General features: G+C 49.2%; 1 long non-coding RNA gene across 2 annotated transcripts in view; it reads left to right on the top strand.

The window, feature by feature from the left end:
• Positions 3,911–19,842, top strand: part of LOC110404350 — a 43,770-nt gene continuing 27,838 nt past the window's right edge. The window contains exons 1-3 of one of the 2 annotated variants that reach the window (XR_002442169.1): positions 5,057–5,205; positions 7,212–7,432; positions 8,983–18,938. This is a non-coding gene — a long non-coding RNA (uncharacterized LOC110404350). Of the gene's footprint in view, positions 5,206–7,211; positions 7,433–8,982; positions 18,939–19,842 lie in introns of those variants that run through there. The other variant, XR_002442170.1, reaches the window with a different exon arrangement.

The following is a 19,842-nucleotide window of genomic DNA, read 5'->3' as shown; positions in this document are numbered from 1 at the left end:
GCCACTGCCCTGCCCGGACTTCCCAGTGAGATCCCCATGTCCTCGGCCCGCTCCCAGCCTCCCGGCTCGGCTCCTCTCCCCCGGCAGCTGTCTGCTCATTGAGAAATTACTCCCCAAGGCTGCTTGGGAATACAAACGAGCATGCAACAGAAACAATAAATTACACCGACTGTCGCGGGTTCTGCCAGGAGATGCAATAGCTGAGCCTGTTTCAAATGGTATTAATTCAACACGCTGACAGAGAAGCTGCTGGAGTTATTGTTATCACGGTGTCTTGACGGGGCTGTCACCTCCGTGCCAGCTGTCGGAGTAACACGGTGCATGTAAGGATACTTCCTGGGGAGGGATTTGTTGGTCCCTCCTTTCCCAGAGATTTGTAATCCTGAGGATACAAAGCTGGCGGTGAGGGGAGGGAGTCATGCGGAGCAGCCCTGAAAATCCAGCTCACGGCATCCTCGTGGGACCAAACACAACCTGCAAGGAGTGACGGCCATTGGCATGGCACCACAGCGTCTTGCTGCTTTGATACTGGGACTTATCCTTCCCCATGCTCAGTGTGAGCTGATGGAGGTCCTCGGGTGCTGGAGGCATCTCCAAGGGCTGAAGGCTTGAGGAAGAGGAGAAGGACTGCAGTCACTCCTGGACCTTGGAGAAGCCAGCACTGACGTTTCTCACCCTGAATCTTCTTGGTGACATGCCAGCTGGATGCCCCAAGGACGTGGCATTGTTTTTGCAGGGCCCATCCCACTCCCTTCAGGGCAAGATAGTGTTCAGCATAGGGGAAAAAAACCAATGGCTGCCGGTGCAAGGTCCCGTGTGAGCTGGTCCCCTAATTGGGCACTACAGGAAAAGGGCACTTCCAGCTCTATTTCTGCTGGTTTTCATCAGCTGGATGACTAAGCGCCCACGCTGTCCCCATCCCCATCCCCAAGGCCCTGTCTGAACCCAGTGCCACCTCCTCACAGGGTCACGGCCGCACTGCCAGTAACGTCAGCTGTCCTTTGCACCCCGCGCCTGGGGGCCGGTAAATCTGTAGGCAAACATTATTCCTTCCTGAAAAGTCTGCCTTTGCGGGGAGAATATAAAAGCTGCAGGGTTTTATTATCTTTCTCCTTATTGTCTTTTTTTATTGCCTTCTGGAGTCACCCAGGAGAGCAATCTCCATCCCACACCGTGGCCCTGCCAGACTTCCTCTGCTGTCGCTGTGACCTAAGAAATGCAAGTCAATGCCTTCCTCTGCTCGGAGCATTGATGAGAAGGGCCCTCCTTATAGCCCCAAGCTGCAGAAATTTTTCTTCTTGTTGTCCCAGGCTTTTTGTGGGCACCATCCCATCTGCTTGCAAGCTTGCATCCCAGAGGATGTTCTCCTGCAGTGGGAAGGCTCAGACCCCACAGATGCCCATGGGTGGGCTCCAAGGGTTGTCTGCATGAGGAGACAGAGCTGCCCTTTGCTCATTTGTTAGCACTGATCTCCTGCTCCTTAATGGCTCTGGTTCTTAAGGAAGTCAGAGCGGGAGCGGAGGAGGAAGGGTCAGAGCAGATGGTTAGTTGCAACATGCTTATATCCTTTAAGGAGAAGGTGTAAGCAAGACACTGCTGCTGAGGTCAGCACGAGGTTCCAAGGACTCCCCTCTGCCCTTATCTCCCTGAAGTATGCAGTGCTTTCCTGGGAAGTCAGGAGAGGAACAAAGAATATGCATGGACACACAGGCACGGGAAGAGGCCGGGGAAATGCCTTGCTTTGCTCTCCTGGTGGCAAATCCCACTCTGGATTGCTGCTACAGCACCATCAAAGCAAACCTGGGTGCTATTGCAATGTCTGTGGTGTAGAATTTCACTTCTCTGCCTTTGCCAATGTCTCCGTAGTCAGTGGGGTCTGAACTGAGTAGGAAAAGGGGCTTGGTCTTGCATTAAGGAACTTGTGACACAGGAGTGATATCCTCTGCATCCACAGTGTGATTTCTCTGTGATAACTCAGGCTTGGCTTGGATGCGCTTTTTGGGTTTTCTGCTTGGAAAGTGAAGAAATACTCATGAATCTTGTAATGGAAAAAGTCACAGCAGTTTCCTCCTTATATTCCTATGTTTCTGGCTCCCCATTTTTGTCCCCCCTTCCAGGCACATGGGTGATTTTTCAGTCTAAAAAGCAGGAATGGGAGTGTGTAAGCAAGGACAAGCCACCAAGCCCATGGACTTCTCAGCAGACCCCAACCTGAGCAGCCTTTAATTCAATACCTGGGCTCTGTGTGCACGGCAAATTTAAGAGTTACATTTGCAATGTCCGACCTTCCCCTCCTAACCATGAGCTTCTTTTCCTATGCATTCCCATAATACGATATAAAATTATTCACAGCGCACTCACACATCTGTTTCAGTGGGTGGAGTTTGTCCAAAAATGAGCACTGTTTTATTTTACCACGGCTTTTTTTTTTTTTTTTTTTTTTTTTTTTTTGAGACACACTTCATGGCCAAAAAAATACCATCAGGCCGTTGTTCCTCAGCTTCAAAGCACGGGGGCGTTGGGGTAACTTCTTCGAAATCTTGCAAAATTCTGCTGAAACCCAAAACCACTCTCGCAGAGCACCCACTCGACCTGCTTCCCAGCACTGGAGCACTTTGCAGCCCTTTGGCTGTTGGGTTGGAGGATCACGTTTTGTCCTATTGCGGCAGAGCCTTCCCTGCTTTGACGTCCGACCGCATTCCCATCGTATTTCCAAGGTCACCATTTGGGCTGACTCACCGAGGACCAAGTGGGGGATTTCCAGAAGGAAAAGCTGCCGTGTGAATATTTCTTTTTTTTCTGTGTTGCCTTTTTATTTCCCCATCTGTCCATGCATGTGTGAACACTCCGAAAACTCTGATTCTGCACATCCTGGGTGAGATATTCCAGGTTCCATTGCCTGGAAAGGGTGAGAAGAGGTCCAGCTTCACCCTGGAGCTTCAGCATGTCTTCTTGTACTTAGCAAAGGAACAAGAGGAGCTTCAATTGCTGTGCAGATTAATGGAGCTTCCATTCCACCATTCCATCATAATTTTGCACTGCCACATGCATGCTGAAGCTGAGATCTGGGGAAAACGGTGGGTGAAATTTCTGCTTCAGGCTCTGAGCAGGGACCTTGGTGTAGACACAGAGGGATTCTGCATTAAACCTGATTTATTTTGACCTTGGCTGTGCTCATCTCCAGAAGCATCTGAGGTGGGGTTCCATGAGCACACTATGCTGCCATCGCTGGTTATGGCCGTATCCCAACTTAGAATCACAGAATCATTCAGGTTGGAAAAGACCTCTTAGATCCCCAACCCCAGCCCCAATCCATCCCTCCATGCCCACTAACCATGTCCATCAGTGCCATATCTCCATGGTTCTTGAACACCTCCACGGAGGCTTTGCACGCCTTCCCCTAAAACCTGGAGAAGTTACTGGACTTCAGGAAGGAAAAAATAATTACAAATCCAAATTTTTCTTCCAAAACCCGAGCATTGCAATTGCCCAAAGCACAGCATCACCCTCTGGATACAAAGGACCTTCTCCATCATCCCAGTGCTCACCAAAGCAGAGACGCCACTTGGAAGACATCCAAGGCATGCAGCCTGACCAATGCCCCTTCATTGCTGGAGGGAGCTGACGGAGCATTAACAGGGGACAGGAAAAAAACATTCAGCTGTGGCATTTGTTGGTTGCGTGCAGCCGCAGGCAGGAACTGCTTCCTCTGTTTGCAGGCTTGTAGGGAAAGGAGAGCTCAACGGAGTTGCTAAATTAGAATGAACTGAAAAATATTGCTGTGAACAACAGAATGTTTGGCTTTTTTTTTTTTTTTTTTTTTTTAAGGCAAAAACACAAAACCTTGGAGTGATTTACATGGGAAAGGGGAGCCGGAAACGATTTTAGAGGCTGTTTTCCAAAATTGATGAATAACAGAAGATATACAATGGTTAAAGCAAATGGCCCAAATTTCCTGCTCTTTTAAACGGCTGAATGGATGCTAAAAACAAGGGTGCCCTGTTTTTCTCCTTATAGCGCTGGCAAAGGTTTTCCCTGGGTTATTTTGGGTTCGGAGGGCTCGCAGAGGTCCCCAGGGCAGAGCTGGTGGCCGGGTACAGCGGGTGCTGCTCTGCATCGCGGCGGCTGCTGGGGCAGACAGGATGCACGGGACTTCCAGAGGTGGGGAATATCAGCGTCATTTTGAATCATTTCTGGTGAATAATGCTGAAGGTATGAGTCACGAGGAGGGCTCCAGGCTTCTTTTGGGATTTTGTTTTAATGTTTCTGTGGGTAGCAATCTGATTTCTCCTGCGCCTGAGCCTTGCTTTCCTGCAGGCCAGGCTGCGTTTCCCTTCTAAACCTCACCCCGCTGGATAAGGATGTGAGGTTTCCTCCAACCAGACACAGCTTGGGAGCGTTTTCTTCTCCTTGCAAAGATTTGTGTTGTTTCTGGAAAACATTCTTGTTGTGCTTTGAGGGAAAAATAAACAAGCCTTGGATGTGATCCCTGCTAAACTGCTGTCCTCATCACCTTTAGCCAAGGTCCAGCAGTGGCAGCGCTTGTCTGAGATACCACTAAGGATGGCCATGTGGATAATCTCTTCTCATGGCTAGAACAACCCATGGAACATCCAAACAACCTCTTTGCTATGTCCTCTTGCAGCCTCTCTGCTCCGTGTGCACTGAAGTATGAAGGAGGGAAAAGATTTTAGATGATTAAATAGACAAAATTACAGCTTTGTGAGCAAGGGAAGCAGCTGTGCTGGCTCAGGTCAGAAACATACCTGGAGCATGAAGAGAATCATAGAATCATTAAGGTTGGAAAAGACCTTTAAGATCAAATAGTCCAACCTGCAACCCATCACCAACATGCAGTAAAGAAAGCAAAGGAAGGGATGGAAACCTCATTTCCATACCATCTCTCTGCAAAGTACACAGTGTGGATAGGGGACTCTGTGTTTGAAGGCTTACTGGGGCATAAAGACCTGAGTTTTGAGGGCATGTGTAGTGGAAATGCTAAGTCATGGCTTGAACCAGTGATTGAGCACCTGGTGGGAAGGCAGGGCCAGCCCAGGGGAGCTCAGCTGCAAGCAATACAATGCAGCTGAGTGACCAGATGGAGTGGAGCCAGGATCCACCCCTTCCCAGGCCTCATTTAAGGGTTGGCAGGGGGAGATGAGGATATCTCTTTGGAGATCCTTGTATACTTGAGACCTTCTGAAGGTAAGCAGCTTCTTTCCTTTATTTCTGTGTCCCTGGTTTTTGTGTTTGAGTGAATCCTCACTTGCTGCAGCCTGGGATCTTGCTGCTCTGCTGCCATTGTTGCCATTTCCATTGCATTACAGCATGGTAGGAGCTATGTGGTTAGCAAATGCTCTTCTGGGTTGGAGAAAGTCCAGTTTGGTTCATGGACATCATTGGGAAATATTCTGATGACTACCCCAGCCCTACAGATGCACTAGTGCTGGCTGATGTCAGATATGGGAGAACAGAATGGTACACTTAAGAGGGACCCTCCAAGGTCATTGAGTCTGAGCTGCCAAATTCCACCAGGTGTGACATCACTGAGCACAGCAGAAAGAGGAGGAGCTGCCCTGCTTTCAGGGTTTCTTTTAATGGATTATTTCCTCTCAGTGGATGTCTTCTGCTTCCAAATCAACTTATGCAGGGGAGCTTGAGGAGCACCTTGCTTGCTGCTGTCCTGTACACGCTCATGTCTGTGGGTTCTTGTGCCATGCTGGCTTCTCCAGGTGACTTCCAGCTTTGAACACGCTGGGGAAAATCAACTGCTTTCCCTGTTGGAGAGATGGAAGAAGCAAACATCTCTTCTTCCCAGAAATCTGGGAACTCCACCAGGCAGTTGCACGCACTTAATCAAATAAAAGTAACCGCAGATGGCAGGTTGAGTTGCTAATTGCTCTCCAACAGTTATCTTATGTTTCACTGCTGGGCCATATGCTCACCCCTCCCCAAACACCTCCTCTTCCTCAAGCTTCTGAATTGGACAGAACATATATTAAATGCATCACTGCAAAGCCACAATTACAAAATCCCTCTCTTGGGTTGTTTCCCATGTTAACCGAAGCCTGATAAATCACGTCGTGTATTTATGGACTCCGCAAGCAAATTGTCATTCAAAACGCCACTTCTGGCTTTCAAGCCCAAATGAATTACTGCGCCTGTGATACACACCTCTTCCTTAACAACACATTCAGATGTCAGGACGCTGAGAAGCACTTTCCTCTCAAAGGCTCATTCAGGCCTCAGAGGAAAAAGAACTCAAGCTGCTTTGGTGTTTTTAACCAACTCTTTCCCAGTGGTTGAGACGTTCTGCATGTGGATGCTGAGCTTCTGTAAAGATGTATGAAAGTTACCTGAATTATAAAGTGAATGGGTTTTGGGGAAGTGTGTGGTCTCATCCTTGCGTTCCCTGCCCCAAACACTCATCTTGGGGGGTGCCCACAGGACATCTGTATTCCCATCACCATCAGTGATGATGCTGAGATGAAGGGGAGAAGTATGAACTGCAGATCAGTGCTGGGGGAGGGCGGGGAGGAAGAAGATGAATCTTGAGGTGGAAATAAATGCTTCCCCCAGGAGATGCATCCTGGGCAAGGGTGGAGAAGAGCAGTGAGACAGCATTTTACCAAGTCTTCCAGGTTTGCTCTGCTGGGTAGAACCCGGTGTCTGGGATTGACATGGATGTGCAATGGCATTACCATGAGGTGTAGGCTGGGAACTTTGGGGGGAAGTTCAGGTCGGATATTAGGAAAAATTTCTTCTTAGAAAGAGTGTTCAGACACTGGCATAGGCTGCCCAGGGAGGTTACTCGAGTCACCATCTCTGGAGGTGTTCAGGGAACGTGGAGATGTGGCACTGAGCAACGTGGTTATTGGGCGTGGTGGGGATGGGTTGTGGTTGGACTTGATGCTCTCAGACATCTTTTCCAGCCTTAATGATTCTGTGGTTCTATGATTTTGGATCGTGGCTGCAGGTTTCTGATTTATCATGAGCTGTTTTAGGACACAGACTCAAGCTTGACATGCAAAAAGCCGTGTCAGATCTGGGTTTGTGATGAACACTGGGAGGGGGTGAGTGTCTTGTGTTGTACGAGCCCCCAGGGAGGATGTCTGTGACATGGGGCTGATGCCTGCCCTTAGCAGCAGTACGCACTGTTCTGAAACAGGCCGTACTAACAACTATATACGTCCACTTAATGTCATTTGCAGAGCCCAGCGTAGGCGTGGGGCTGAGCAGACAGAGCCCTTTGTTCCTTGGGCTGATGAGCAGATGGAGACCAGCTCTGACCTCAAGTTCAGGATGCCCAGGGGTTTCACGAGCACCCAAGGACAAAGGCTGGCAAGCGATGAAAGGGCTCCTGCTCTCGTTTACTGCACCCGTGTCCACAGAATTACGTCGGTGAGGATGGGGGCTGCTGTCATCGGATGAGGTGGGCATGGTATTCTTGACGTGGTGAGGTTCTCGTCCACCATGGGGGGTGGAATGCAGGGCTGGCAGCAGTGATGGAGCTCTGCAACTTTGAATCTTTATGGCACCTTGAAATATTGTGCACGACGTTGAGTCAAGTGAGTTTGTACCAGGAGAGAATGGTAATCTGAAAAACAGGGCTGGTGTGAGAGCCTGCTGGGAAGGGGAAGGCAGTGTGCTGAGGAAGCCCCATCGTAAGCATTTTCCTGCCCTGGGATGACCAACGTACATCCTGAGAAAAGGGTGCTTGCATTGTGCGGCCGGCCGCTCTGCCCATCCTGCCAGGAACAATGGGGCGGCTCTTAAAAAAAAGAAAAAGCGTTTGCAGGGTTGTGGGAGAGAAGAGCAGGGGGCATTGGGGAGGATGGGTGAGCAAGGGGGGAGAAGCAGCGCCGTGCCTCCGTGTTGCCCGTGTTCTGAATGTCCCAGCTTTGACAACCAGAAACATGAAATCAAGGTGATGAGTTGAATCCAGCCTTCCAGGGGTTGTTTCCCACCGGTTCTGGGGATGCTACTGGGTGTCTTTGTGGGGTTCCAGGTGGCAACCACCCAGATGTTGAAGACAGAGAGGATATCTTGGTCAGGCATCTCTTCCTAGCTGAGCTGTCACTCTTGCCTGCTCTTTTGGCACCTAAAAGTGCTTTTTCTTTCCATTTCTGCAGCTGGATTGAGATGTTTTGGGGCTGTTTCTCTGGGAGCAGCAGAATTTTCCATCACTGGATGCTTTTTGGAAAGCATCTTTTTCTTCTCTTGGGAGCCCAAGAAGGTCTGGACTGGGGAACTAAAGGCAAAAGGCAGCATTTTGAGTTTTAGATTTCCAAATAAACTCAATTAGGTACAAATTAATGTCATGACCCCTTTGTGATGTCCCAGCTCAGCCTGGTTGGGTGAATGCTACCCATGTACTTATGGGGTCAGGGATGCTGGAGGGGAAGAGCCCCACGGAGCCCTTTGCCCAGAGCCTCAATTATTTGGGATTTTCTAAATCCCAGCAGGGCTGGCAGGGAGAATTTGAAAGGATATCGCCAAATTTTGCTGTCGTCATCCATTAGTCTTTATAGCTGGGGCTGGCATTCCTGACTTCCAACAGTTCCCAGGAGCCTGAGGACTTAATGTCTTCCTTGGCTGTTGTGGTGGGGCTGATTAGCACTGGTCAGGGCTGGGAGCCTGGCTCTCCCTTATCTGCAGCTACTTCCAGCACTCTAAACTCCAAACTGCTGCCTGGAGATGCTCCATGGACCTGTGAGCTCTTTGGGAAGGGTTAGGATTGAGCATACCCCAAAGTGCATGGCAAACTTCGTAGGGAAAAATGGTGCAAGGAAAGCAATCTGTTTGGGAGCACCCACCAGCCCAAATGCTCCATTACTGAATTTACTTTACAACTCCATATTCAGCTTCTAATGCCATCCCATACCTCTGAGGCAGACAAGCGGGTTGATCACGGGATTATATTATAATGCTTTTGCCTCGCAACGCTGTTGGTTTTCAGTGCACAATTTCCTGTTTTTGCAGAGCTGAGCTTTTAGGAAAAAGTCCCAGTTACATCGAAGATAGTGGCAAAACTCCCACAAACTTCCAGGAGCCAAGGCTGCCTCCCCAGAGCATCGTTTTTCTCCAAAGTGATGAGCAGCCACAACTCAGCCTGACATGAACGGGAGCTGAGAGTCCCTGGCAGCTTCAGAAACCCAATAAACCAGCACCTAAAGCAGAGGTGCTTCATCCTTCCAATATTTTGAATAACTGTGGTTCCAGGCTGATGGACACGAGCCCGGGAAATGATGGGATCTTGATTCTCCCTGGCCGGAAAGCAGTTTGTATTGGGTGCAGGATAATGAATCACAGAGATGCTGTCTGTTCGATGGAGTTCAGCATTTCCGAGGCAGTTAGTTTCACACAGATAAATCAAATGGCTGTTTTGCTTTGCAAAGCTGGTATCTTGCCTCTCACCCCCACCCCCCCCACCTCAGCAGGACAAAGAGCTGCAAACTCAGCATGTTCCCATCGGTCTCAGCTCGGAGAGCAGGTGATGCTGCAGAGTCAAGCTGCGAGTGGGTGTGAGTTACAATCTGACACAGCAGGTCTACTCCCAACCTGCACCAGCAAAAAGTGAGAGCGTCTGCTTGAGTTTTGTCTGTGCCAGGAGACAGGTCCTGGTTTGAGAGAGATTTTCCAGACTCTGTTAAACTGCTTTCCAAGTGCACGGCGTGTTTCCTCAAGGCAACCGTAACGAGCTGCACTGAATAGCTGAACGATTTGAGATCAGTTGGGTACGGACGGGTTTAAGGCTGGAGTTCAGTTTGTTTCCAGGCAGCTGCACATCGTTGCAGTTTGCTAACAGTGTCACAAATGCTAGTTTTTCCTCTTCTGGATCACAGTAACCCCTCTAATTCCAGAGCAAGTCCTCTCTCTTGCAGCCACCTCAAAGAGCACACCGAGCACCGCCCCTCTGCAATTTCCCTTTCCCTCTTAACCTTGACCTGTAATATGCTGAGAGTTGTTACTGAGAACTACCTTGATCAGAAATGACACCACCAAAATGCGCTCGGCCAGATCCTGCAAGAACCCAGCCACGATAAAGATTCCCAGAGCCAACAGTTTGAGTTATGGACCAACCCTGTCCTGGAACAGAGCGTGCAAAGCCAACCGCTATGAGGTAGCAGCTATTAAGTTTTGTTTGCTTTCCTTCAGAGTGGCTGTGCTTTGTAAAAAGAGGCTTGCCTGGATCTTGCTATGTGCAAAAATACTAAGGAGAGAGATGCTGCCTTCGCTGGAATGGGAAAGCAGCAGGGGGGGGCTGCACGCAGCCAAAGGTGCATGTGAAGTTTGAGATTTGGGGGCTTAGATCCTGCTCTGTGCTGTGCATCTGAGAGCAGCGCCTGCCCTGAGCGCCCAGGCCCTTCAGGGATCAAGGTTTGTGGTCTGAACCCAGCTTGTGCCCCAAACAATGTTTGTACATGGCAGCTCCTCACTGCAAAGGGAATATGGATGCACTGCTCAGCCTTGGATGCTCGCGTTGTTGTGGTGCAAAAACTCAGCGCTGCAACTTGGCAATGTTCTCAAAATTGCTTTTTTTTTTTTTTCTTTTCCCCCTTGAAATCTTCCTTGTTCCTTGGAGCACATTTCTTCAGCCCTTTCCAGACTGGGTGCCACATTCACAGGCTCTGTTAGCGGGAGATTTGTGACCCAGGAGGTTACAGTGATCCTCTGACTACTTGAGTCCTTCTCCCCCCCAGCCAAGGAACATCTGTGTATATTGAATTTTACAAGAGTTAACTTCTGGAAAGCCTGGAGCCTGCAAATTGAAACCACTTTAATGGGTTTTGCCTGCGACTTTTATTTACTGCGATCTCCAGTACAGAAATTGATGTCCAAACTGCTCCTTCCCCAGCCTGTGGGAGCAGTGGATGGAGAATCCAACCCTGAGCTTGTGCTCAACCTGAACTCTTCCAGCGTGCATGTGTTGGCAGGGAATGAGCTGTTCTCTGTTTCTGGTCTTCCAGCTCTGGAATTCTTTTCGATCTCAGAGATAAGAAAAAAAAAAAAATCTCCTAAGCAGATGCGTCATGCCTGCTTTATTTTCCATTAAAACCAGAGGAGATGTTTAACTCTGTCCTATCGGGGTGTGTGCATGAACGAGCCGTGCTTCTTGGAGGCAAAATCCATCCCACTAGCAGAGATAGGTGGAGACCTTGGAGCATCCACCCCCACAAACACCATCAGCTGTGGAAAAGCCATTCGTTAGCAACAGGCAGTACGTTCTTCTGTCCTTTTCTCAGAAGAAGAGGCAGTGCTATCTAAATAAGCTGCTTCCTGAGGAGTTTCTTAAAGTTACTGCTGGAGCTGAGGGCCAACTCTCCTCCCCCAGGAGCACAGCAGAAACAGAACTCTTGGAGAGGAAAAGCTGATCTGCCATCCAGCAGACTGTGCTGCTCCTTTGGAGCTCTTCCCATCTCCAGAGCCCCCAGGTCAATGTGTTCCCTGCTTGCTTTTCAACTCCTGTCACCCACAAAATGGGCCCTTTTGGGACAGGCTGCCCAGGGATGTGGTGGGGTCACCATCCCTGGATGTGTTCTAGAACTGTGGAGATGTGGCACTGAGGGATGTGGTCAGTGGGTATGGTGGGCTGGGTTGAGGTTGGGCTTGGTGATCATAGAGGTCTTCTCCAATCTTAATGATTCTATGATTTCCTCTTGGGAGCATTGGTACTCTGACACTTGCCTTATTTCTCCTCTGTGCTCTCTGTTTGGCCAAGCCCAGCCATGACATCCCATCTAACCCCCTTCAGGTTCCCTTTGCTGACTTCCCATGACCTCCTGCATCAGCGCAGCCTTCCTTCTCCTTCAGCATCCTCAGCAGCCCTACCGCCCTCACCCCCCTCCCCTGCTGTCCTCAGCCATGTGAGGCTCCATCCCTTCAAGCTGTGCCCTCTGCTGCGTGTTACCAGCACTTACTGACACTGTAAAGCTCAGGAAGACTTTCCTGCCCTAGCCAGCACGCTTCAGGAGGTGTTTGGGACAACATGTCAAAGCAAGAGGGACTCCCCAAGGAGAGGGCAGTCATAAGGACGTGGGTACGTGTTTCTGCGCTGCCTTCCAGGCAAGACCTGAAGCTGGGATTTTAATTTCTAAGCATTGCTAATGACTGTGCTGGCCTCCAAATGGTTGAATTCCAATGAGAATGCGTAGGTCTGGCTTTTTCCTAAATGCCACCTATGATCTCAGCTGGCTGTCGCAGCCCCTCCTGCCTTCCAGTCCAGATGCTGTCCCATTCTAGCAGCTTTCTGCTGTTCTGAGCTGTCGGGATGCTATTCCCAGCCTCTGCTATTTCATATTTCTAATACAGTTCAGTTTTAAAGGCACGCAGAAAAGAATCAGAGCGCTAATTGTGTTCTCACCAGATAGGAGATGATAAGAAATAGCCACATTTGGCAGCAAGCACGTTTTGCAGCACCTATTCAGCATTTGCTATAGAGCATCAAACGGATCCAAGGCACAAATCCAAGCAGAAGAGGAATAAAATGTATTAGGTAAACCTCTGGACCACCAAGTGAAGAGGATTTAGTGTGTATAATAAGCTGCCTGCGTATCATTTATCACAGCTCCGCAGTGATTGCCTGGGGGTGATGATGGACACCATAAGTTTCAAAAAAAAATATAATGATGTGTCATGTAACAGACCGCAGGTGTCTGTGCGGGGAGCCGAGAGGAAATCAACCTGACAGCCCTAAAAACCCACCCAGTGCAGGCATCTGCAGCGACCCAGTGTGCACAGAGCACCCCCCCGCTGCATCCCGACCCCCTGGCAGGGCTCTGCTGGAAGGCCCCTTGTTTCCTCCCCCTGCTCCCAGCGATCCCACTTCTTCCACAGCCGCTGTTTTCCTTTGGAAATGAGAACAGCTGGGGTGCATCTCTCTGGATTACTTGCTGGCTCCGTGCATGCCTGGCTGGATGTGGGCTTTGGGGCATCTCTAAGGGACTGGCCCCTTGTTGTCCCCCTGCGCCTTGCTCCTGGATGGGAAAACCTTGCAAGAAGCCATGCATATCCCTGAAAAATCCCTCTCAGCCCAAACGAGGGGGATCCATCGCCATCCCGATGGAGATGAGCATTCCAGCAGAGCCCCCTCCATCCCACCTCTTGCTTATTGGATAGCCCCTGACCTCCCCTGGCAGGTTTCTCCATTGTCTGCCTGACCTCACCATTATAAAGCATTTCCTACTATTTAGCCCTGTGTTTTTCTTTCTTAATTTTAAGCCATTAGTGCTCGTTCTTCCCAAAATTTACTACTGAAAATGAGCCTGCCTCCTCCCTTCCTTTCAGCTGACAGATGGCTGCAGAGTGACCCTCCAGGATTTATATCTCCAGTGGCGAGGCCGTGCTGCTATCCTATCTTAATCCCCTCAAGGCCATAGGAAAATAAAGCCGTTGTCTTTAAATCCGAATCTCTCACAAGCCCTGTCTCCAAGCAGCACCTCGTTGAGGTTCAGCTCTATTTGCTTTCACAGCTTCGTCGTAGAAACTCCGGGAACGATGCTCAATTTTTCATGAGGGGTTTTAGAAACTTGTTAGGGTGCCTCATTCATTCATCTTCTTCATTTTTCTTTTATATATTGTATTTCCTATGCCTATGATACAAATGGCGTTCACTTCCTATCCTGGTAGAGGGGGAAAGTTTCTCTTCCTTTAGCTTACAGCAGTCTTACTTTGTTGGTTTTGTTAGCTTTTTGGCTTGGTAATCTTGTTTGGATTTGCCTGTTAAATGTAAGAAAAAAATCCAAAATTCATCATTCTATATGACATTTAATAGAACGAACATTCTTCTGCTGATCTGGAAAATCAAAATGACATGGATGGAAAGTTCCTAGACCCAAATTTTGATGTGTCCTTTTTTGGATGATGGAACACCTTGGTGAGTAGTTCCTCTCAGCTGCACCTGGTGGTTCCCACCAAAGGATATTACTGTAAATGCTTACCTGGCCTGGGTGCTTTTTTGCCTTAACGTCCAAATCGACGTCATGCAGCAAAGTCCCATGTGTTTCCCTGTGCCATGAGGTTCTGTGCTTCAGAAGGGGCATTGGTGGCTCCTTTCATTAGTCATGGAAGAAGCCTGGTGCAGCAGTGAAGATGAAGTAGTGGATGCACGGAGCAGCTTGCTTACCACCACAGAAGGCATGGTTGCCACTGTCATTCCCAACCAAAATGCAGCACCTGGACCTGCCCCATGCCAAAGGACCCACAAAGACCCTTTTTGAATGGAAGATGTTGGAGATGTTTGTACATTCTGGACCCAACTGAGCCAACACCATCCTGGATCCTGCTTGGGTACTGGGGTGGGAGAAGTCATCCCCTGTGCTCCTCCTGGCCTCACTAGTCTGCAATAAGGAGAGCACTCCTCCATTCTGATCATGGGTGAAGAGCTAGCAGTAGAAAATAGGCTTAAACCTCAGAGAAAATGGATGTGGATGGGCCTTTGGATGATTTTGCATAGAATGGCATGAGTGGCTGCTTCCTCAGGCTCTCTCCTTCCTGGAGAGCTTCTCCCTGGGTTTTTTCCAGGGTTGTTCCAGCCTCCCACCCCCAAGAGGCGTTTCCTCTCCTGTGTCACTCCTGAGGAGTGACCAGGGAGAAGGAGATGTGCTTTGAAAAGAGCCAAGGACCTACAGGCTTCTTGGGAGGCTGGAAATCAGGGCGTTGGGTCTGGTCGCAAAACACACAATATTTTCTCTTAAACGTAGACGCTAAGGATTTAATGGAAAGGGAGGTCAGGCTTTGACCTGACCATTGAGCAGAGTGACAGGGATGGCTCCTCCATGTCCTCGGTGAAGTTTTGTTAGTCTGAAGTTTAGTCCCGGCGTCGGGTGATGCATTTTCCAGGGAAGCTAATGGATGTGCTTGCACCGAGCTGGAGTGGTTGGCGGGGGTGGGAGCGGTGACTCTCTCGTGAGAGACAAATGACTTCCTCTTGACAAGCAGCTATGTTTTAACTCGGAAAGAGATGGATGAGTCCCAAGTAAAGTCTTGCACAGGCAAACTAACATGCAAACGTCGCATTGTCAGGGATCCAAAACCAAAACAAATTAAAATCCCTAACCACAATGGAAAAAAAAAAAAAATGAAACCTCACGATGATGATGGGCAAGAACCTAAAATGGGCCATGGAGAAATGCTTCAGGTCCAGCAGAATGCATCACCCGCCACCCAGGATGGGTTCATCTCCCAAAGAGCCCCGCTCCAGTTAAACCAAAGCCTTCCTGTAGCATGGGGAATGCAGCCTTATCCTTCCTCCCCGCCGTGGTCCCTCCCAGGCCATTGTTTGGATTTTCCTTGGCATCCCTCAGCAGAACTTGGCCGCCATGTTTTGCCAAATGTTTCCCTCGCATTTTTCTTCTGTGCTTACCTTTACAAAAGAAAAAAAGAAGGCTTTCATTGTTATTTCTTCTTTTTAATATGTATATATAAATACTTGGCAAGTGCTGGGCATGGTGGCTGCACCCAAGTTCCTGTTGTTCCTTCGAGCACTCATGTATCTTGTTGTTACATCTGGGAAGCCAGATCTAGATTCTGGACTCACTGCCCTGGGTATGGTGCCACTGCGGGTGGAAAAGAGGAGTTCTGTTCTGAACAGCTGCAACTAAAGCCCAGAGGTCTCCCATCTAGGGATTCAAAGATGGAAGGTGGAGGGAAAGCCCCACGGCCCAGTTGCACAGGGAGCTGGTGGGCCCTTTTCAGGGGCTTAACTAAAGCAAGAGTAATTTTGTGTGTGCAGGAAAGAGAATAGTTACAGAGCCCTCCCTTGTTAAGATTTTTATGGCTTTTAACGTTTCATTTAATTTTTCATGACTTCTAATGTCTTTAAAACAATGAACTTTATTTAGCATGTGGTCCCTCCGCTGCATCAAGGGTTTGCTTGATGTGGGACCACATGAGGACCCTGCGGAAAGCACCAAGGACCCTGCGGGACTCTGAGCATCCCGCAGAGGAGTGAGGGCAATTAATGCCTGCAACTCCCTCATCCCTTCCTCAGCTTTCCCCTCTGCAGCCCCAGATAAACCCTGGATGTTTATAGACCTCAACACAATGGTTCCCACCACAGCCAGGCGATGCAGGGATACGTAAGCCGCCTGGCTGGCTCTTCTTTGATATTGGAAAGCTTCCATGCTACAGATCCTGTTGTCAGCTGCAGATCTCCTCATCGTTCCACTGCCGAGGATCCAGTGATTTGACCTATTTTTACTGAGGGTTTCATTTATACCGGCGGTCAAGAGTAAATAAGTACATTGCCTTCTGTAACAGAGTTCAAGCTCGTTGTGTTGTTTAATCCTGGAAAGTGCCTTGCCTGCTGCTCCAAGTGCAGCACTGCCTGCTTGCTTCCAGAATTAACTGCTGATCTTATTGATCGCAAACAGGATGGATGAGACTGCATGTTATTTTCCTGCTCGGCTGTTAAGTGTCAGCTCTGCAAGGGAAAGGCAAATTGCAGCGACGAAGCTGGAGACTTGATTTATGGGTATTAAAAAAAATTTATAGCGATTTTGTTTTATCGCGTTCGTTCCTCTCTGTTCCTCCTTTAGCTTTTGGCTGAAGGACGGGGAGGCAGCAGAAATCAAACCGCCCCATTGGGGTGAGGGATGGTTCCATGTGGGACTGCATTGGTCAAAGGCTGTGGCTGGGGCTTTCATTGCCCAGGATGAGGTTTGCACGATGAGCAAGGGAGCACTCAGCTTCTCATGCACGGGAAACCATCACCCAGGGCACCGAACAATAAAGACCGTGCTTATTTTAATCACCTGCCAACCCAACTTTTGGAAATCTTTGCTCCCTTTGAAAGCCTGTCAGCAGCTTATCTCCCTCCTGCCAATCTGCTGAGTGTGGCCGGGCTGACAGCTCCATGCACAGCTGTCTCCTGTCCACTGTTATCTACAGCCGGGTATGGCTGAGCTGCCCAACACACATCTCACCCGCAGCTGCCCTCCCAGCGACCCGCAGGGACCCCTGAAACCCACAGAGCATCCCTTTGCCGACCCACCTGTGTGCTCAGCCAGGCTCCTCCCAACCACATTTCTCTCTAAAAGCCCAGATTAGTCTAAAATTCTGCTGGAGATACAGCCCAGCCCCTTATCAGTGGCCACATCTAGCCCCTGCACTGGGCAGGCTGTACAGTGGGCAGTTACCACGGCTTGCCAACATCCATCACTGCTGGGCTTTGGGGAATGGAAGCGATAAATCTGAGGGGGCAAGGGGTGGGAGGAACCTGAATTCTTCCCTCCTCCTCCATGTGTGTCCATCAGCCTGCTCTCAAGGCTGCCCCCTTCTATCCTGATGGATTCCCCCTTCTATCCTGATGGATTCCCCCTTCTATCTTGATGGATTCCTGGTTTTTCTGAGCATCATTTTGTGTTTTCTTTCTGTTTCCCTTGCACAAAGCTCCGTGCAATGTGGCAGTTTGACAGCCAAGCCGGTTTTCACATCAAGGTGTTCCATGGCAGAAGGTTTCCTTCAGAAATACTTCCAGGCAGACGTTCATTCCTGTGGTTTTGAGGGAAGCCAAGTGCACACCATGGGAGGGAGCCAGGGCTGTTTCTGGTGCAGCAGGCTCAGGTTGGATGTTGGGAAACATTTCTTCTCCAGAAGAGTGGTGATGCACCGCCACGGGCTGCCCAGAAAGGAGAGGGAGTCACTGTGCCTGGGGGTGTTCAAGGAAGATGGATGTGGCACTGAGGGACGTGGCCAGTGGGCATGGTGGGGTGTGTTGGGCTTGGGCTTGGGGGTCTTGGAGATCTCTTCCAACCTTAATAATTCCACAATTCTCTGCTTCTCTGATTCAGATAGTGATGTTTCCGGCTCAGAAAAGCCATATTTACTTTCAGCTGGTAGGAAAGGAAGCGGATTTAAAATAAAAGCTGCAAGCTCAACTCCAAGCCCAGCAAACCCAATCTGTGCCAGCAGGGGATGTAGTCAAATAAGACACATGCTTCGGTTCAGTGGCATAGGAATTCTTTTGGAGACAATCCTGTGCTGAGACAGCTGCAGTGACCACGGCTGGGATCTGTGGGTCTGCCCCCCAGTGTCACCACCGGTATAATAAATGATAGGTGGTGACATCCCCATGTCCTCAGCTTGCAGCGCCCAGGGCCAGGTTAGGCACAGCACATCACACGGGTGCTCTCCTCTAGCTGCTAACGTGACCTGCAGATTCTGCATCTTTATCAATAAACAACAGCAGGCAATATTAAAGCCAGCTGAGCTGTGTCACGGGGGTTATCAGGGGACAGACAGTAGTTCCTTCAGCCAGAACAGCAAAGGTCTCCGGGTTAAAAGCCAAGGGTCAGCACCGCCACTGCCTCATGTGGCATGGATTAAATCAAAAATTATCTTGAGTGGCATTACTGCAAACTAGCCGGAGCATTAAGCTGGAACCTCGGCTGCTCTGAGCATAAATCACCACCCAGACACTGGGCTGGGGCTGCCGTGCCCCTCCTGTATGCAGCACAGAGCACTGCTCCCAGCAGCAGTAAATCCAAGCTGGGAACCTGAACAGAGATCCAGCACTCGGGGAAACATGGTGGTTTCTTTTTCACCAAATTGGGCTTTTCAGGGCACTGCTGGCTGGTAACCAAGCTCAGCCCTGCAGTGCTTTGAAAATCCAGAAAGCTCTCAGCCAGCTCGCAGAAATCAAAGTCAGCCCCAATCTCTCTCTAATTCACAGCTCTTCACCTTCATTCAATAGATTAATCATGGGAGAGACAACTCTGCATCGTATTTAATCAATTTCTCTAAGTTTGATAACTTACTTTTTAAAGTCACACATGGCAGCACGTTGCTCTGAGCACTTTTGCTTCTCTGAGCTGTCACTTGCTCACAGCTCCAATTCATGACATTATGGGTGAGATTGCGTTTTAGTTGTGTATCTCCTGGATAAATTACTGAAAGGACAGATTCAGTTTAAAAAAAAAAAAATCATAGAATCATAGGATTGTTAAGGTAGGAAAAGACCACTAAGGTCATCAAGTCAACCGATCACTACCATGCTTGCTAAACCGTGTCTCTCAATGGATCAGACTGAGTACAGTTTTGCTCTCTGTCTTCACTGAGCAAGCTGGTTTGGGCTTCGTTTGCAACGGGGATGGAAGCCTGAGCCCTGTGGGATGCACTGAAACATTCCCATGCTGTTTCCAAAGAGCTCCAGCTGAGGGCAGCAAAAAGTAAAACTCTGCCAAAAAGTAAAACTCGGAGAGAATAGATATCTATGTATATTTATCCCTTGGAATGAGATGTACAAGCAATTTGCTGGAAAGCTCAGGTGCGTTTCTTAGAAATGAGATAAAAAGTAATTATTGCTTCCTTAAAAGGGGAAGGAAAAAAAAAAAAAAAAAAAGAAAGCGTGCTGTATTTAAAGTAAAAGCAGAGAGATGTGATAAAAGAGCGCCCTGGGATGGATGTGCCGTGCGGGCAGAGGGTGCTGAAAGGGCACTTGAAGCTCCCTGGGAGCTATCAGGTGCTGTGAGGGTGTAATGACCCCCGGGGGAAGCAGCTTTCCTCAGCTCCCTGCCTTGCAGCACTCTCCCAACCCTGCTGTGGGTAGGATAAGACCTGGTTTTGCTAGGGAGAGCTGGAAAAATATGAGACTATGCAAATACGAGACCATGCAGATACAGGGCATTTCCCCCCCAGGAGGCTTGGGTGCCTCCTCTGGGTACGTGCTTTGCTTACCATGTAGATACTGACAAGATTTGAGAGTTTTCCTGTTTTTTTTTAAATGATCCTGTAGGTAACAACACCAAATTTCTGGCTCCTAATGCTGAAAGAGCCCACCCAGTTCAGTGCATTCAGAGGGCGACGCATGGGCTGTGACTGTGAGATGCATGTGCCCCATAA

Source organism: Numida meleagris, chromosome 10 (genome assembly GCF_002078875.1).
Source record: "Numida meleagris isolate 19003 breed g44 Domestic line chromosome 10, NumMel1.0, whole genome shotgun sequence".
NCBI lineage: Eukaryota > Metazoa > Chordata > Aves > Galliformes > Numididae > Numida > Numida meleagris.
Note: the sequence above shows the minus strand (reverse complement) of the source record. Positions and strands in the feature narration are given on the sequence as shown.